General features: G+C 44.3%; 1 long non-coding RNA gene across 1 annotated transcript; it reads left to right on the top strand.

Moving 5' to 3' along the window:
• Positions 1-5,063: 5,063 nt before the first annotated feature.
• On the top strand, positions 5,064-14,666 carry LOC141581970 (uncharacterized). The gene is made up of 4 exons (XR_012514807.1): positions 5,064-6,001; positions 6,445-6,469; positions 12,589-12,623; positions 13,054-14,666. It is a non-coding gene; the product is annotated as an uncharacterized LOC141581970 (long non-coding RNA).
• The last annotated feature ends 1,438 nt before the right edge of the window (positions 14,667-16,104 follow it).

Genomic DNA, 16,104 nt, shown 5'->3' with positions numbered 1-16,104 from the left:
TGAGTCCTCTTTAATCCCTAGAATAGCCTTAGCTTTTGTTTTTTGTTGTTGTGTTGTTATTGTTGTTGTTGTTTGGTACCTGGCGGGCTTTCTGCTGTGAGTGATTAACGGTTGAGATCAGAGTTAGCAACATTGTGGATGTATAATTCATAGACAGCTGCCCAGGTTGCTCTGTGACAGAGAGAGCAGGCTGTGGCCTTGGCCTGGGCCTGCCAAGACACATGATTTAGAGCAGGCGTCCCCAAACTACGGCCCTCGGGCCGCATGCAGCCCCCTGAGGCCATTTATCCGGCCCCCCGCCGCACTTCAGGAAGGGGCACCTCTTTCATTGGTGGTCAGTGAGAGGAGCACAGTATGTGGCGGCCCTCCAACGGTCTGAGGGACAGTGAACTGGCCCCCTGTGTAAACAGTTTGGGGACGCCTGATTTAGAGGAATAGAAGGAAGGCGTGAGGGCAGCAAAGCCATGAAGGTGAAGGGGAAGCCAAGGTGTAACACCAGGAGAGTGAGTTCTACACTATTACCTCGGCATCTCTGGAATGTTCAAGCCTTATCTAAAGGCAGACTTGAGCCCCGACTTCATGGCTGGCCTGAATGGTGGCCGTTTTCCTAAGAACTTGTTAAGAGGAGCTACTTTGTTTCTTGTCCTCTCCATGTTTCTGTGTGTTGATGGCAGGGGCACCACCAGAAATTACTGAGAGACAGTGAACAGGAGTGAGTTCCTGAAATGTTCAGCTTAGCTCAGGGAGGACATGATCAGCAGGGATAAACTTGAGGGTTAGGGCAGACACTTGAGAGTAGTTGCCTGGCTTGATCTCCCTTTGGTTGCACAAAGAATAGCTTTTGGCAGCCGCCTGACAGGTGGTCCTTTTGTAGCTAGATTTTTCACATCTGGGTTAGAGAGGATCAGCGTCGCACCATGTGCCACTCATGAAGGGCTGTCCCAGTGCTGGAGCCAGTGTATGATCAGCAATAGACCCCATTAAACACACATAAGGTGATGAAAATAAAGAGTAGAAAGGCAAATACCATACGCTATATAGGGGTTTTCTTCAAATGATAGGATCATTGAATATTTTCATATTTTGGTTTAAGTTTTTACTAAGGGTTAATAAATACAATAGCACTGTTATCTCTTAAAATAAAAATTGTTAGAAAGGCAAAATAAATAAATACAATAACATATGTTCACCAGAATGTAATATTTTATCTGAATCAAGATTGTTCCTTATCATGTAGAACATCTTGCAGATGGGGTCATAGTCAGGGTAGCACTACTTGTGAATTGTGGGAGGAAATGACTTTGGAAGGGGTGAAGAAGGAAGGGCAAGATGGCCAAGGTCTGATTAGAAAGGAGGAGCCCTGAGAAGCTGCGGGGAAACATAGCCTGCCCTGTGTGGTGTGCCATGTTTGAGATGGACTATTCCAGGTGGCCTGGAGCTACAAACCCAAAGGCCCTGTTTTCCTTTGTTTTCTGTTCCTGTCATTTTCCTGCCACCTTCCTCCTTTACTCACATCGTAGCAGGCCGCTGAGTTGTTAATGAGCAACACCACCAGGTACTGACAGTCACTTTGCATCCTTCTAGGGCCTGCTCTTCAGCAGGAGGACCCTTCTGTGGATACTGCAGAGGACAAGGTACAATGGGATATAAATGGCAGGCCACAGAATGTGTCTGAGTTAAACAATTGCTTTCTTGACTTTATTTTCTTGAATTAGCTTCAGAAAATGTTACATATGATATGGGAATTTTCCCATATAAATTGTAGATGACTTACAGAATTTCCTTGGTTGGGGGAGTTTTGAACGAGAGTCTTCTTGAGTGAAGCTCGATTCAAGACAGTGGGAGAAAATTACAGCATCAACCACACACTGTGTGGTCACAAGCTTTTTGCCTTAGCAGGTTTGTTTTCTTTTGGAGACTAAAATCACTTAATGGCCAAACAACCTGGTTGGAAGGAAACATCGTCCAAGAAAATCTTGTCTTTAGCATGAGTCAGTGTGCTCTGTTCTTCCTTTGGGTTTCATTGGTTCAACACTGGTTTCCATCTCGTTTTTTAATGTCACCAAGTGCAGGAAAGTCAGGGCACAGCATGGTCTGATGCTCACAGCAATTTATTTTCTGTCATTACAGGAAGCTGCAGGACTGCAGCAAGCAGGTAAGTATTGTATCAATATGCTGGGATTACAGTCATTAGCCACCTTATCCTACCTTCTGTGTGTGTGTGTGTTTTAAGTTGTGAGATACATGTGTGGAAAGAGCTGGTTTATTACATAAGTATAAATGTGTCATGGTTGTTTGTTGTACCTATCAACCCATCATTGAGGTTTTAAGCCTCGCATGCACTAGGTATTTGTACTAATGATCTTTTCCCTCTTGCCTTCACTCCCAGGGATTACTTTTTTGCTAGGAAAATACCTTTGCTTTTCAGAATGATTACCCTTTTTACCCTGCTTTTGTTAGAGAATTTCTCTGGTTGAAACTCCTAACAGAAAACAGGTTTTAGGCAGTTTTGTATAAAAATCACTGAGTTTGGTAAGGAATCATACCATCTTTCTGTAGTGTTTTCATGAAATGTGTTGCTTACATGAAAGAGGGTGGTGTGCATCAGGTTCAGGAGGTGTGGAGGAGAGAGTCTATGTGCAGTGATTGTGAATGTCCTTGGGAATTTTTATGCATGTTCAAAGTACAACACAAGTATTAATTTTTAAAATAGTTGATGTATGCACACTTTATGTACATCAACCCATTCATTCTCTACCACAGCTGTAGCTTAAGGTAAGTTCCTCAGATACAGTTTGTACAGAGATAAATTTTCCAAACTCATGGCCTTCTCAATAGAGGAGGGAAGTGCAAAATCAGGAATAGATGGAAGGTTGATGCTATGGGCTACTATACTGCATTCATCACACAGCCCTTGCGTAACTCATCACCCTAGCAGTGACTTTGAGAACCTAGGTGTGCATGTGGAAGGACAATAGCCTATAGAAATTCTAAGCACTCTCTATCATTATGGGATGGTCTTAATGGTCACATAACCCAGGATTAGAATAGGTAAACTTTACAGTGGACTTTCCTGTGGTTAGAAATGTGAAACACACATGGAGAGGTTACAAGCTTTTGCTGCTGTGATTGGGTTAGTCCTCAGCTCCTGTTTAAAAGCAGAGAACAGGCTGGGTGTGGTGGCTCATGCCTGTAATCCTAGCACTTTGGTAGGCTGAGGTGGGTTAATTACTTGAGGTCAGGTGTTTGAGACCAGCCTGGCTATCATGGTGAAACACCGTCTCTACTGAAAACACAAAAATTAACTGCGTGTGGTGGTGGGTGTCAGTAATCCCAGCTAGTTAGGGGACTGTGGCAGGAGAATCGCTTGATCCTGGGAGATGGAGGTTGCAGTGAGCCTAGGTCATTGCCACTGCAGTCCAGCCTGAGCAACAGAGTGAGATGAGGAGGATGGGTCTACAGCTCCGTCTGCTGTAATTCACCTTCATCATAAGCCAGCCTCATGTCCACACCACCCAATACAACCCAAGGGATTTCCTCAGTAGAATACGTGTGGTGACACTTGCCCTATTGTCTCCTAGATCAACAAGAGTATCCTGCAGCAGCATGTCCCCGTAGGGAACAAATACAGAGATTCCTCTCGCTTGTCACAGTAAGTTCTTCATTTGTCTGAAAGGGGAATTTTATTTTCCTACGTTTCTTTTTATTTTACTTGAATAAAGGTATGAGAATCTTATGACGTACATTATAGATGACTTAGTGAATTTCTAGGTAGGAAAATGTAAAATGAGAATTCATATAAACTATGTCAGCAAGCATTTTCCTCAGGAGAAAATCTTTCTTGAAAATTATGAATTTACACCCAAAATAAACTTTAAAATCCTGCCCAAAAAGCTGGTGTCTTTCTACAAGTGTTTTCTAGGCTTTATGTTTGGGGCTGTAGCTTCCACCACAATTTTCCATCTGGTTTTCTAATAGCACCTGTTAGGAACAGTTAGGAAAAAGACCTGTGTACACAGGACACAGCATCATCTTACCCTCAGTGTTTTTCTTTCTCTTAATACAGGAAGAGTCATTTTCACTTGGCAAGTGGAGCTGTACGTATTCTGGGATCACCGTTTTGCTTAGGAAAAACCTTAACGTTGAGAAAGGTGACACTTTCTTGCCTGTGTTTTCTGGAGAGGCACTGTCATTGGAGCTTCCTTTTGGAAAACACGATTTGGGCAGAAATTGAGAACGTACTGATGAGTGGTGGCTCTCCTCCATAGTTCCTGTTAGCTGTAGTGTCATTTTTATGAAATAGAACGGGATGCCTCAAGATGGGGGTTATAAGGTGAGAGTCCGTGTATAGTGATTGTGAATGTCTTTGGGAGTGTGTATACATTTCTCCAGAAAGCATGTTTCCATGTGCAACACAAAGGTGAATGTTGTAAACAAAAATTTCATCACCACTGCACATCTTATGTAAATCAGCCCATTTATCCTCCACCACATCTGTAGCTGGAGGTAAGTTCAGTATCTCCAGTCATCAGATGGAGATGGTGCAGTGATGAGATTGCCAAGCTCTTTATCTCTTCAGTGGAAGAGGCAGAGGTGAACTCAGCAGTGGGTGGAAGGTTCATGCCATGGGCTACTACTACGAAGTAATCACATAGTTCTGGTATAATTTGTCATTATGTGTGAGAGTTTTAGCACCTAGGTGTGCATATGGAAGTTTGATAGCCTTTAGAAATCCCAATCAGTGTAGGAATAGGTACATTTTACAGTGGACTTTGGTGTGGTCAGAAGTGGAAAACAGACATTGAGAGGTCAGGATTTTGGCTGCAGTGCTGGATTATTTTCTCAGCTCCTGGTCAAAAGCAGAAAATAGTCAGACATATTATGTTATATTTAATGAGATAATCACCACAAGCCCTACATATGCTGCAGTTCAGCACACACATCCACGACACAGCACCAAATAAGAACTGAAGGAAAGTCCAGGTGCAGTGGCTCACACCTGTAATCCTAGCACTTTGGGAGGCTGAGGCAGGTGGATCATGAGGTCAGGAGTTCAAGACCAGCCTGGCCAATATAGTGAAACCTGGTCTCTAAAAATAGAAAAAGTAGCCATGTGTGGTGGCATGTGCCTGTAGTCCCAATGACTCAGGGAGGCAGAGGTTGCAGGGAGCCGAGATTGCAACACTGCACTCCAGCCCAGGTGACAGAGCAAGACTCCATCTCAAAAAATAATTGAAGGAAAAACTTGGGTGTTATCCTGGTACTCATCTCTGCTGGAATCTTCTGCACAGCTGGGTTGGAGAGGGTCAGAACTCCCACCTGCTGCCCCCCATGATGCACTGTCCCAGTGCTGGAGTCAGTGCCAGCAAGATCATGGTAGGATAATTGAGTATTTTCAAGTCTTGATCTAGTCTTCTTTAAAACAAAAGTTTAGTGAATACATAGAATATTTTGGCTGGAAATAAGTCTCCTCTTTGAAGAAAGGTTGCTTTTTATCTAGTATAAAATGATCTAAGAGGGACACAGCAGTAGCACATGTGGATCCTGAGGAGGAAATGACCTTGAGGGGATCACAAAGGGAGGGCAATTTAGCTCAGGTCAGTTTAGGAAGGAAGAGCCCTGAAATGCTGCAGGGAAGCACGGCCTGCCCTGTGTGGTGTGCCCTGCTTGAGATGGGCTATCTCACGTTGAGGAGCTTGCTTTAGCTAGAGGACCAAGGCTTCATTGTCCACGGCTCTTCTCATGATCCAATTTGCCTGCCTTTACCACCAAGCAGGATGGGCCAGCAGCAGCTCAGCCTGTGCTGTTAACTCAGCTTCACCACACATGGCAGGCCATGCTTCCCTGCAGCACCCTCTTCACAGCACCCAAGGCCACCAGAGTGGCTCCTTCAGTGGAACCAATGTGTTGATTGTTACTCTGTTTTCTAGTTGCAGAATTATTTCCAACAGTAAACCTTCCTGGGATAAACTCGGTAGAACAACTTGTAGCCATTTACAAGGTAAAGTCTTCTTTCTTTGAAATGGGTATTTTATTGTTCATTTTAATTAGAATATGGTAATCTTACACCATACATTATAGATGACCCTTTCTTGGTGGGATAATGCAAAGTGAGTTTTTTTCCAACTAAGTACTGATTCAAGATGGCATCCATAAGTTGACAGCTCCTTACAAACTGTGTGGCAGGAAGCATATTTTTTCAGGCAAAATACTTTTTATTTAAAAAAGTGAATTTGCATGAAAATAAGGTGGAAACATCATGGCATCATGGGCAAAAACATTGTGCCTTTCCACAAACATCTCCTAGGCATTGGAGCTATTTTCTCCACCAATATTTCCTACCTGGTTTTGTAATGTCCTCAAGTGAAGACAAAACCTTTGCACACAAGACACAGCATGCCTGACCCTCAGAGTGTTTTGTTTTTGCTTTTTTCCTAAATACAGGGGAACTCGTCTTTATCGGTTGATGGTACGTATTCTGGGGTCACCCCTTTGCTAAAGAAAAATCTTAGTGTTGACAAAGGTGGTACTTTCTAGTCTACATTTGCTGGAAAACAAATCTGGTTGGAGCTTCCTGCTGGAAATGAGATGTGAGCAGTTTGGTGTAAAAAAGATGGAGGGTCCATTAAAGAACTTGAGATGATCTCTAGTTTCTGGAAGCAGCAGCATCATTTAGATAGAATAGGATGGTGTGCATCACGGTTAGGAGATTTAAGGGAGAGGGGTCTCCATGGAGTGATTGTGGATGTCTTTGAGAGTGTGTGTGCTTTTGCCCAGAAAACATGTGCAATGCACAACACAAAGATTAACGTTCTAAAAACAAATTTCATCACCACTGCACTTTTCATAAATGAGTCCCTTCATCCTCTACCACAGCTGAATGGGAAGAGTAGTTGTATATTTCCATCCTCAGAGATGATGCAGTGGTGAACAATTTATGTTCTTATCTCCTCAATGGAACAGACAGTTGTGAACTCAGGAGTGGGGGAGAAGATGATGCTATGTTCTACTGCACTGGAATCATCATCATGCCCTGGTATTCTTTGTTACTATGCCAGGGAGTCCTAGCATCTCTGGGTGCACGTGAAAGCGTGAAAATGTATAGAAATCCCAAACACTGTCTATTGTTGTTAGATAGTCTCAATGGTTGTGTAACTCAGTGTTGGAGTAGGTATATTGTACAGTCAGCTGTGGTGTGCTTTAGCATAATTCCTCACTATGCCAAGTTGTTCCAGCACTTCTATCTGCATGCAGAAGAATGCAAACCTATTCAGATCCCAGAAATGATCATTATTGGATGGTCTGAATGGTCAAGTTTCCCAGGGTTTGTTTGAGTAGGTACATTGTACAGTGGGCTTTAGTGTGATTGTCAATGTAAAACATACAGAGTTCAGAGGCTTTTGGCCTACAGTGGTGGAGTCATTCCTCAGCTCCTTTTCAAAATCTGAGAACAATTAGTGACATATTCTATCATATTTAAAGAGATAACAACTGCAAGCCTTAGAAATTCAGTAGAACCCAATCCCAAGACATAGTATATTTTAAAACCTTAAGGATCAAGTTGGGTGTTAGCCTGGTCCCATTTTCCTGGCTGGAATCACATGCAGAGCTGGGTTGGAGAGAATCAATGCCCCTCCTCTGCACTGCTCACCTGACGGACTGTCTCAGTGCTGGAGTCAGTGTGAGCATGAGCAGCAATGAACTCCATGATGCACACACATTGTGTTGAAAAGGAAAAGTGGAAGAACAAATATCACATGCTAAGTAGGGGTCATCTTTAAATGATAGGATAGTTGAGTGTTTTCAAGTCTTGTTTTAATTGCCTAATAACAAAAAGTTAGTTAATAAAATCTTGGCTAGAATTAAATCTCCTCTTTCAAGAAAGGTTGCTTCTTATTCAGTGCAAAATCTTCTAAAGGAGATTATACAGAGCAGCAGCACTTACAGATTCTGAGGAGGAAATGACTTTGGCAGGAATCAATAAGAGGACGTGAGCTCAGGTGAGACTAGGAAAGAGGAGCCCTAAGAAGGGGCCAGGGACACAGCCTGCACTGTGTGGTGCGCTGATTGAGAGTGGCTAGTTCATGTTTACGAGGTGGCCTGGAGCTAGAAACCAAAGGTCCTGATTCCCTTTCTTCCCTATTTCTCTCCTGTGCCTGCTTCTCTTCTCCCACATCCACCTCTAGACACTGCTTTAAATGTGTCCCAGAGATTCTGGTATATTGTGTCTTTGTTCTTATTGGTTTCAAAGAACATCTTTATTTCTGCCTTCATTTCATTATTTATCCAGTAGTCATTCAGAAGCAGGTTGTTTAGTTTCCATGATGTGTGGTTTTGAGTGAGTTTCTTAATCTTCAGTTCTAATTTGATTGCACTGTTGTCTGAGAGACTGTTTGTTATGATTTCCATTCTTATACATTGACTGAGGAGTGATTTATTTCCAAATACCTGGTGAATTTTAGAGTAGGTGTGATATGCTGCTGAGAAGAATGTATATTCTGTGGATTTGAGGTGGATAGTTCTGTAGATGTCTATTAGGTCTGCTTGGTCCAGATCTGAGTTCAAGTCCTGGATATCCTTGTTAATTTTCTGTCTTGTTGATCTGTTTAATATTGACAGTGGAGTGTTTAAGTCTCCCACTAGTATTGTGTGGGAGTCTAAGCTTCTTTGTAGGTCATTAAGAACTTGCTTTATGTGTATGGGTGCTCCTGTGTTGGATGTATATATATTTGGGATGGTTAGCTCTTCTTGTTGTGTTGATCCCTTTACCATTATGTAATGCCCTTCTTTGTCTCTTATAGTCTGTTTTATCAGAGACTAGGTTTGCAACCCCTGTTTTTATTGTCTTTTTAAATTTTGTTCTCCATTTGCTTGGTAAGTCTTCCTCCATCCCTCCATTTTGAGCCTATGTGTGATTTTGCATGTGAGATGGGTCTCCTGAATATAGCACAACAATGGGTCTTGATTCTTTATCCAATTTGCTAGTCTGTGTCTTTTGATTGGGGCATTTAGCCCATTTATGTTTAAGGTTAACATTGTTAACGTGTAAATTTGATCCTGTCATTTTGATACTAGCTGATTTTTTTGCTCGTTAGTTGATGCGATTTTTTCCATTGTGTTGATGGTCTTTACCATTTGGTATGTTTTTGCAGTCACTGGCACTGTGTGTGCCAGTCACAGGAGTTCTTGTAAGGCAGTCCTGGTGGTCATGAAATATCTCAGCAATTGCATAATGTGGTTGAATATATTTGTAATTTGTGCCTTTATCTTGATTATATGCATCAGTTCACCATCATCACCTGGGCACAACTGGGATGTTCATATTTTGACTTAGGGAGAACAAGTTGAACTTTGACTTCAAAGCTGGATTTAGCACTGTCTGGCAGTCTTCCTAAGACCCTGGACAGAGGTGCTACATTCTTTTTTCTTGTCTTCTCTATTTTTCTTTATGTTGATGGCAATGGCACCACCAGAAATTAATGAAAGGCAGAGAACAGGAGTGAGTTCCTGAAATATCTGACTTGGCCCAGAGAGAATATGATCAGCAGGGTTGGACTTCATGGTCAGGCCAGACACAGAGTAGTTCCCAGGCCTGATCTCCCTGTGGCTGGGACAGAGAGCAGCTCTTACTTTTCACCTGCTTCTGGGAGTCACCTGACAGCCAGTCCCTGTGTAGTTGCTGTTGACCAAGTGTGGTTTGGCCCAGAATCATGTGTGACTGAACGGAGTGTTAGCTTTCAGGCAGGGAACCTGCCCACACTAGTTGCAGGGGAAGTGAGAAGGGACCCCGCTTCAGTGCAGGGTGAGCTCAGCAAAGGGAGAGATGCTGCTCCAGAGTCCAGATGGTCCTTGCAGCTCTCCTGTGTGACCTATATCAGTTTGCCTGTTTCTCTGAGATAGCCTTGGAATTATTAGTCCCAAAATTTGTTTGGTTTTACTCATGTGTGGATGAATCCTGGCCATGACTAGTCACTGAGAGCGCAGGGACTATGTCCTCATCATGCCTTCTCATTCCAGAGCTCAGCCCTGGGCAGCCGATCTTGGCCTCCAGTAATGTTCCAATGCTTACAGTTCCTTTGCTGAGATCCAGCACAAGTGTGAAAAGGTGTCCTGTTCATATTCTGCAGTCTGTTCTTTCTCATGGTAATCAAGAAACCCGAGTGGGTTCTGATCCAAGGCTACAGGAGAATAGGGTTTTCTCTGAAGTCAACGAAGTATCCTCCTCATCTCTATTCTGGCTGCTTTGGTTCAGGTTTTCCCCTTGAAGATGCCCTTTTTTCTGTTTATGAGTTCTCCTTTGGTGGACCAGGCTTTTTATTTTTGTTGTGGCCTCCCTGCGCTACACAGGGGTCCTGGAGCTTGTTCATGTGCCCTTGAAGTACCCATCCATGAATGATCATATTAGAGCAGCAACCACTCTGCCAGGAATCACTGGGGGGAGAGTCCTGTCTTCCTCATCTTTGGGTTTAGACCTGTGCATTCCAGTGTGGTCCTCAGTGGCATATGTGCCCATTCATATTTAAATAAATGAAAAAAATTGTAATCTTCTCACAAGAGCCATGCTACAATGACTAGTTGCCAAATGTCTACTCTTAAGAGAGCATCGCCATTCTCCCACAATCATTTGGGAAGCAGCTGCTGTGAGTCTGACCCAGGATCTGTTCACTGCACTCACCTTACTCAGTGCCTGTGCATCAAGGCTGGAATCTCAGGGTTCTCAGATTGGAAGTAAGAGATGCTATGAGCCAGTGTCAGTGAACAGTTGAAAGAGATTATTTCATGTCCTGTGTCTCATCTGAAGGCTCACAAGTGTGAGCAGTGCCTTCATAAAGGCCCCCAAGTTCACAGAGCCCAGGGACAATCACAGTGGACAGAGCAGCAGTGCTGATGTTTGTGTGTCTGTACATGGGCTCATGAATCTATCCAGGAGGAAACAGACTGATCAGGGAGGGACCAACACTCCAGGGTTGAACAGTGAGAGAGAGTTCTTGGGGACAGTTGGGTTACACTTGTTTTGAAGCCTAGGATGGGATCTCTGAAGTCAATAAGCATAAAAGGAAAATAGGCAGAGAATTCTGACTTAGTTTGTTTCGTATCTTAATGAGAAAGCCGTAGGAGTTTTGTTCTCATGGGCTTTGTGAATAGAGAACAGAAGATTAGTATGCAGGTGTAAAGTTGAGTGTGGGGTGGGACACAGCCCCTCGCAGGCGCTATGTGATTCTGAAGACAAAGTCCTTCATACATGTGCCAGGTGAAAGGAGTCTACTCTCTTTCTCTACATTCTCGGAACCTGCAACAACACCTTCCTGTACTGTCCTCACCATCTGCTCCTGCTCTAAGGGTGCTTCCTGGGTTGGATGGCAAAGAGAATCTTTCCTCTGGGATTCCTACGTGTGCCCCTGTGGTCCTGAGGGCAAAACACATGACTGAGCACATTTTTGGCTTCCACTCCTCACCCAGTCTTATCCAATTCCAAATCCTTGGGCTTTGAATGAAAACGGAATTGGTTTTCACTTGAGAGGCCTGAGGCCAGCTTTTGCTCAAGGCCCTCAGTGGCTGGCAGGAATCCTAGGGTCTTTGTGTGGAGGGGTTGCTGTGTTTCTGTAGACAGTGGCTCTCCCTCTCCCTGTAGCCTAGTCCCTGGGCTAAACTGGGCTCAGGATGATACTGCTGGGCAGCTGGCATAGGGGTCACTTGTCTTGTCACATTCTCCTCTCTGGCCCAACATTCTTGACCTGCTTCCCACACTCCAGTCAGATCCAGCTTGTTCTCTGTGTCAGACCTGCCAGGTACCTTCCCTACTGGTCTTTGCATAGCTCAGGCAAACCCTGAGAGGGCCTCTCATTTATGTGCTGACAACTGCTGGCCTCACCTGCAGATTAAGGCAACTGGGCAAGAGGCTTTACCTCAAATTCTGGTCCATTGTTTCCAAGTGTTCAGAAGATACTGGGATTCTTTTGAGGGATGAATATTTTCCAAGTCTCTAAGGCCATTCCAGACATGGAACGGCCACTCTACCACTCTAACTGTGACTTCAGACATCATCACCTTCCACAGGCCCCAGCACAACCCCAGGCCGATGGCAGGTGCTGCTGACCCAGGGTGCGATCCACAGGTTTATTGGAGGGCCTGACAATGCAGCCTTGACCTTCATTCTGATGTCTTGTCTTGGAGAGCAGTAGGACTGGTGGAGGTTGACAGAGAGAAAGGCAATGGGATTGATGAGGAGAACAGAAACAGGCCCTACAGGCGGAGGAGGAGGGAATTCCACATTTTACACAACATTGTGAAGAGGGTGGCTGCCTCTTGGAGGAACAGAATGACATGGTTTCCCCTCCTTTTCCTCAGTTATGGAATGTGAGGGCTAGAAAAGTATGTGGGAAGTCAGTGGTCCCTCCCTCATAGCACAGAGGAAATGCAGGCTGTGGAGAAGGCTCTAGAAATGACCATGTCAGAACCTTTGGGGTTGGCTCCACAGCTCCAAGACAGTGGGGTCTCAGTGGTTCTCCCAACTCTAAGTCTCACCTTTCCTTCTTATGGCTCCTCATCACTGCTGCTTCTCTGGACACTCTGATACTTGCTTCACAGAACTGATAGACTCCATTGCAGGCAGCCATCAGCAGGTAATTTATCTCTTTTTTATATCTTCTTCCTCTCTTACCCTCTTTCTGACTCGTGACCTCCTTTTTTTTTTTTTTTTAGCTCTGGTCCTTTTCCTCTTTCCCTGTCATGTGATTATTCTCCTGAAGGCCTTGGTTTGATCCACAGTTGAGGTCCTTGGGTCTTCAGTGTTGATAAAATCCCTCTCCAACCCTCCTGCCCACTGCCTTGGCATTGTTCTGTTTACTGACCCCCAGGTTGCAGCTTTGAATCTTGCTGAACAACCCTACAGGGTCCAGGGAGGGAGCCAGGCTGGGGATCAGAAGACCTGGACCCCACCCTGCTGGAGGACCCCCCCCCCCGCCAGTGACATCTGAATCTGCTCTGGACACTTCCTTCACAGTGTCCTGCACAGGTATCTGTGGACATGCGCAATTGTTCTCTTTCTCCCAGGTGGGAGAAAGTTCTAAACCTGCAAGAAGAGCAACAATGAATCTGGAGGAAAATGAAAGTGGAGAGTTCAGCCTGCAGGATGATGAGGAGGAAGGAGACAAGTGCCTGTGTTTTTCATGGCCATGCTCACTTTCTTGTTTCATCGGGAAAACCAGGAAGCCCAGGAAGAACACCAGATCGTGTGCCCAGAACATTTTGGACATTTGTAAAATAAGTTAGAAACCTCTGAAGGCAAGTAAAGGATGCCCTGGGAACATCCTCCAGGAACAGGTACCCACTCCATAGGGAACATCCTCCAGGAAAGGTACCCACTCCATAGCATCAGCCTGCTGGGCTTAGCCCTCCACAGGCTGCTTAGTGAGGGAGATGCTGAGGTGCTGGTGGGGCCACCATGTGTGGGATTCTGAGGGCTGTGCACTGTGTTATTTGTCTGCAGTGACACTTAAACTCACCAGCATCTCATTTGGGGGGACCCAGCTCTGTCCTCGCAGCCCCTTGAAGCCAATAGGGAGCATCACTAGTTCATTCTGAGGAGATAGTAGGGTTGACCATGAATATCCCTGGTTCAGACCTCCTGGGAAAGGTGTGAGAGGAGTGGAGGCACTCCCAGGCTCCTTGTCACACAAGCAAGCAGCCCACCCAGCCCAGTATTGCAGGCCAGCAGGCACTCAGTAGGCCCTGGCATGAAGCAGTGAACATGGTAAAATCCAAGAGACATTGAGATATGATCAGTCCCAGGAGTCCTTCAGCTTCTGTGGAGCCCTAGGGGCCTGGGGTGACCTCATTGCTTTCTTTTTCAAGATGAGGTTGGAGGCTTCGATATGTAGAGAGCAGGGGTTTGAGCACTGACATTTCTGTATCTGTGTCAGATACCAGCAAAGCAAAGCCCTGAAGACATTTCAGGGCCATGCTCACTTGGGAGGGGTTGAGGGAGGGATTCAGGGAGCCTTTGTTTTTAAAATACATTTTCCAATCTTGAAATAAGGTACACATATGAATGTGTGTTTGTGTGTATATATATACTGTTTTTTACTCTTTCAAATGGATGTCTTCTGTAACCCTTTTATGCTAGAATATGCTAAAGTGAGAAATTTATGTCTTAACAAAGTATCACGATTTTAAAAATGACAATGCAGGCTGGGTGCGGTGGCTTACGCCTGTAATCCCAGCACTTTGGGAGGCTGAGGCAAGCAAATCACAGGGTCAAGAGATCAAGGCCAGCCTGCCCAACATGGTGAACCTCAGAGGTGGAGGTGGTAGTGAGCCAAGATGATGCCACTGTACTCCAGCTTGGTCAGACCGAGACTGCCTCAAAAAAAAAATTACAATACAAAGACAGGTCTGCTGGGAATGTTAGAAAGACCAGGTCTTACTAGGCAGTAACAGTGATGTACTCCAGGAAGCTATGCATATTTGATGTGTAGCTCTTCCGTCTGGATGGCACAGAGGATCTGGGTGACAAGGCAGGGTGACCCCTCCACCCTGTGTCATGAGACCTGCTCCTTCTAGGGTTCAGAGGCATGAGACTATGCATGTTGATCCTGGAGTCCTTGAAATTCCCCCATTTCTCTGTCTATTTTACTCTTTGGGGAACCAGCCCCCTGAAGGTGCCCATGTGCGTGCCCAAGTTCAGTTCTTCCTCCATGACACTTACAAACACTCTCTGTGGACAGGTAACCCCTCATAAGAGAGCAGCACAGAGGGCTCAGTGCCTTGGCATCTGAGTAGATCTGACTGTGGGGAGCTCAGGGGCCCAAGGTCACCTTGCAGGGCCTGAGAAGCTCTCTGAGACCTGCACAGCCATCCTAGGGAGCCCTTTCTCCCTCCACCTCTGTGCCTCCCCAGTAACCCTTGCATCTCTGTGTTGCAGATTCCTCGAACACCAGGAAGAGCCCTGATGAGATGTCAGCATCGTTCAGACTTGATGTGGATTCTGATCATTTGAAATCTGTTACTCTGAAAACTTTTATAATCTTTGCTTAGTTTGTTTTTAAATATTTTCCTGATCTTAACCTCTGTTTTTTTAGAAGGCATAAATTGTTCTTACGTTGTTTCTGTTTTACATTTTTTGACAAAGTCATTTTTCATTTGTTTTCAGCCTTTCTGAAGTTTTGTTCATCCAGTTTTGAGTTTTTGTAATTTTGATAGATATTTTTGTGTGTGCTTTATTTCATTTTCTTAATGGCTTTTACCTCATTTTTAAAACAAATTCATGTTACGGTAAGTTACATAAAGATGAGTATGTTTATGTTTTGTAGTGGTTTATATTCTGTATGTATTTGACATATATAAGTGTTAATGGCCTGGTGCAGTGGTAACTGCCTGTAATCTCAGCAGTTTGGAAGACCAAGTCAGGAGAACTGCTTGATTCCAGGAGTTTAAAATCAGCCTGGGAAACATATTGAGATCTCATCTCTACAATAATAATTTGTTTTTTTAATTAGCTGGGTGTGGTGGCATCCATCTGTAGTCCCAGCTACTTGGGAGGCTGAGGGGTGAGGATTGCTTGAGCCCGGGAGGTCGAGGCTGCAGTAAGCCATGACTGCAGTACCACTGCATTCCAGGCTGGGTGACAGAGCAAGACCCTCTTTCAAAAAAAGTTTTAGAAAGCAAGGACATTAACCTAGTCTCAGAGGCCAAAATTCCCTTCAAATCCTCCTCCTGCAAAGCAGTTCTGTGCCAGTTGATGTATTCATCGTGGGAATGAAGGAAAGTCTAATGGGATAATTGATACTTCCCAGAGGAAGCTAAATGATATGAATCTCTAATTTTGAGGAGGGATAAGGGGAAAAGAGATGAATGCATAGTCAAACTGGAAAAATGCCTGGAGATGACTGTAACAGAACTGATTGTAAAAACATCTGCCTGGAAAGTACTATTTTTAAAAAAAATTAAAAATATAAATATAAAAACATCAAGCAGCAACACAAAAAAAGTATTTATTGATATCAGTTATAAATCGAGCTGTTCATTGAGGAACTAACCCAGTTTATAACAGAAATAAGTACTTGGAGGGAAATGTTGCATTTTCACTACAGGCCTTGAAGTCTT

The sequence above is a fragment of the Saimiri boliviensis genome, chromosome 18, assembly GCF_048565385.1.
Source record: "Saimiri boliviensis isolate mSaiBol1 chromosome 18, mSaiBol1.pri, whole genome shotgun sequence".
NCBI classification, from domain to species: domain Eukaryota; kingdom Metazoa; phylum Chordata; class Mammalia; order Primates; family Cebidae; genus Saimiri; species Saimiri boliviensis.
Note: the sequence above shows the minus strand (reverse complement) of the source record. Positions and strands in the feature narration are given on the sequence as shown.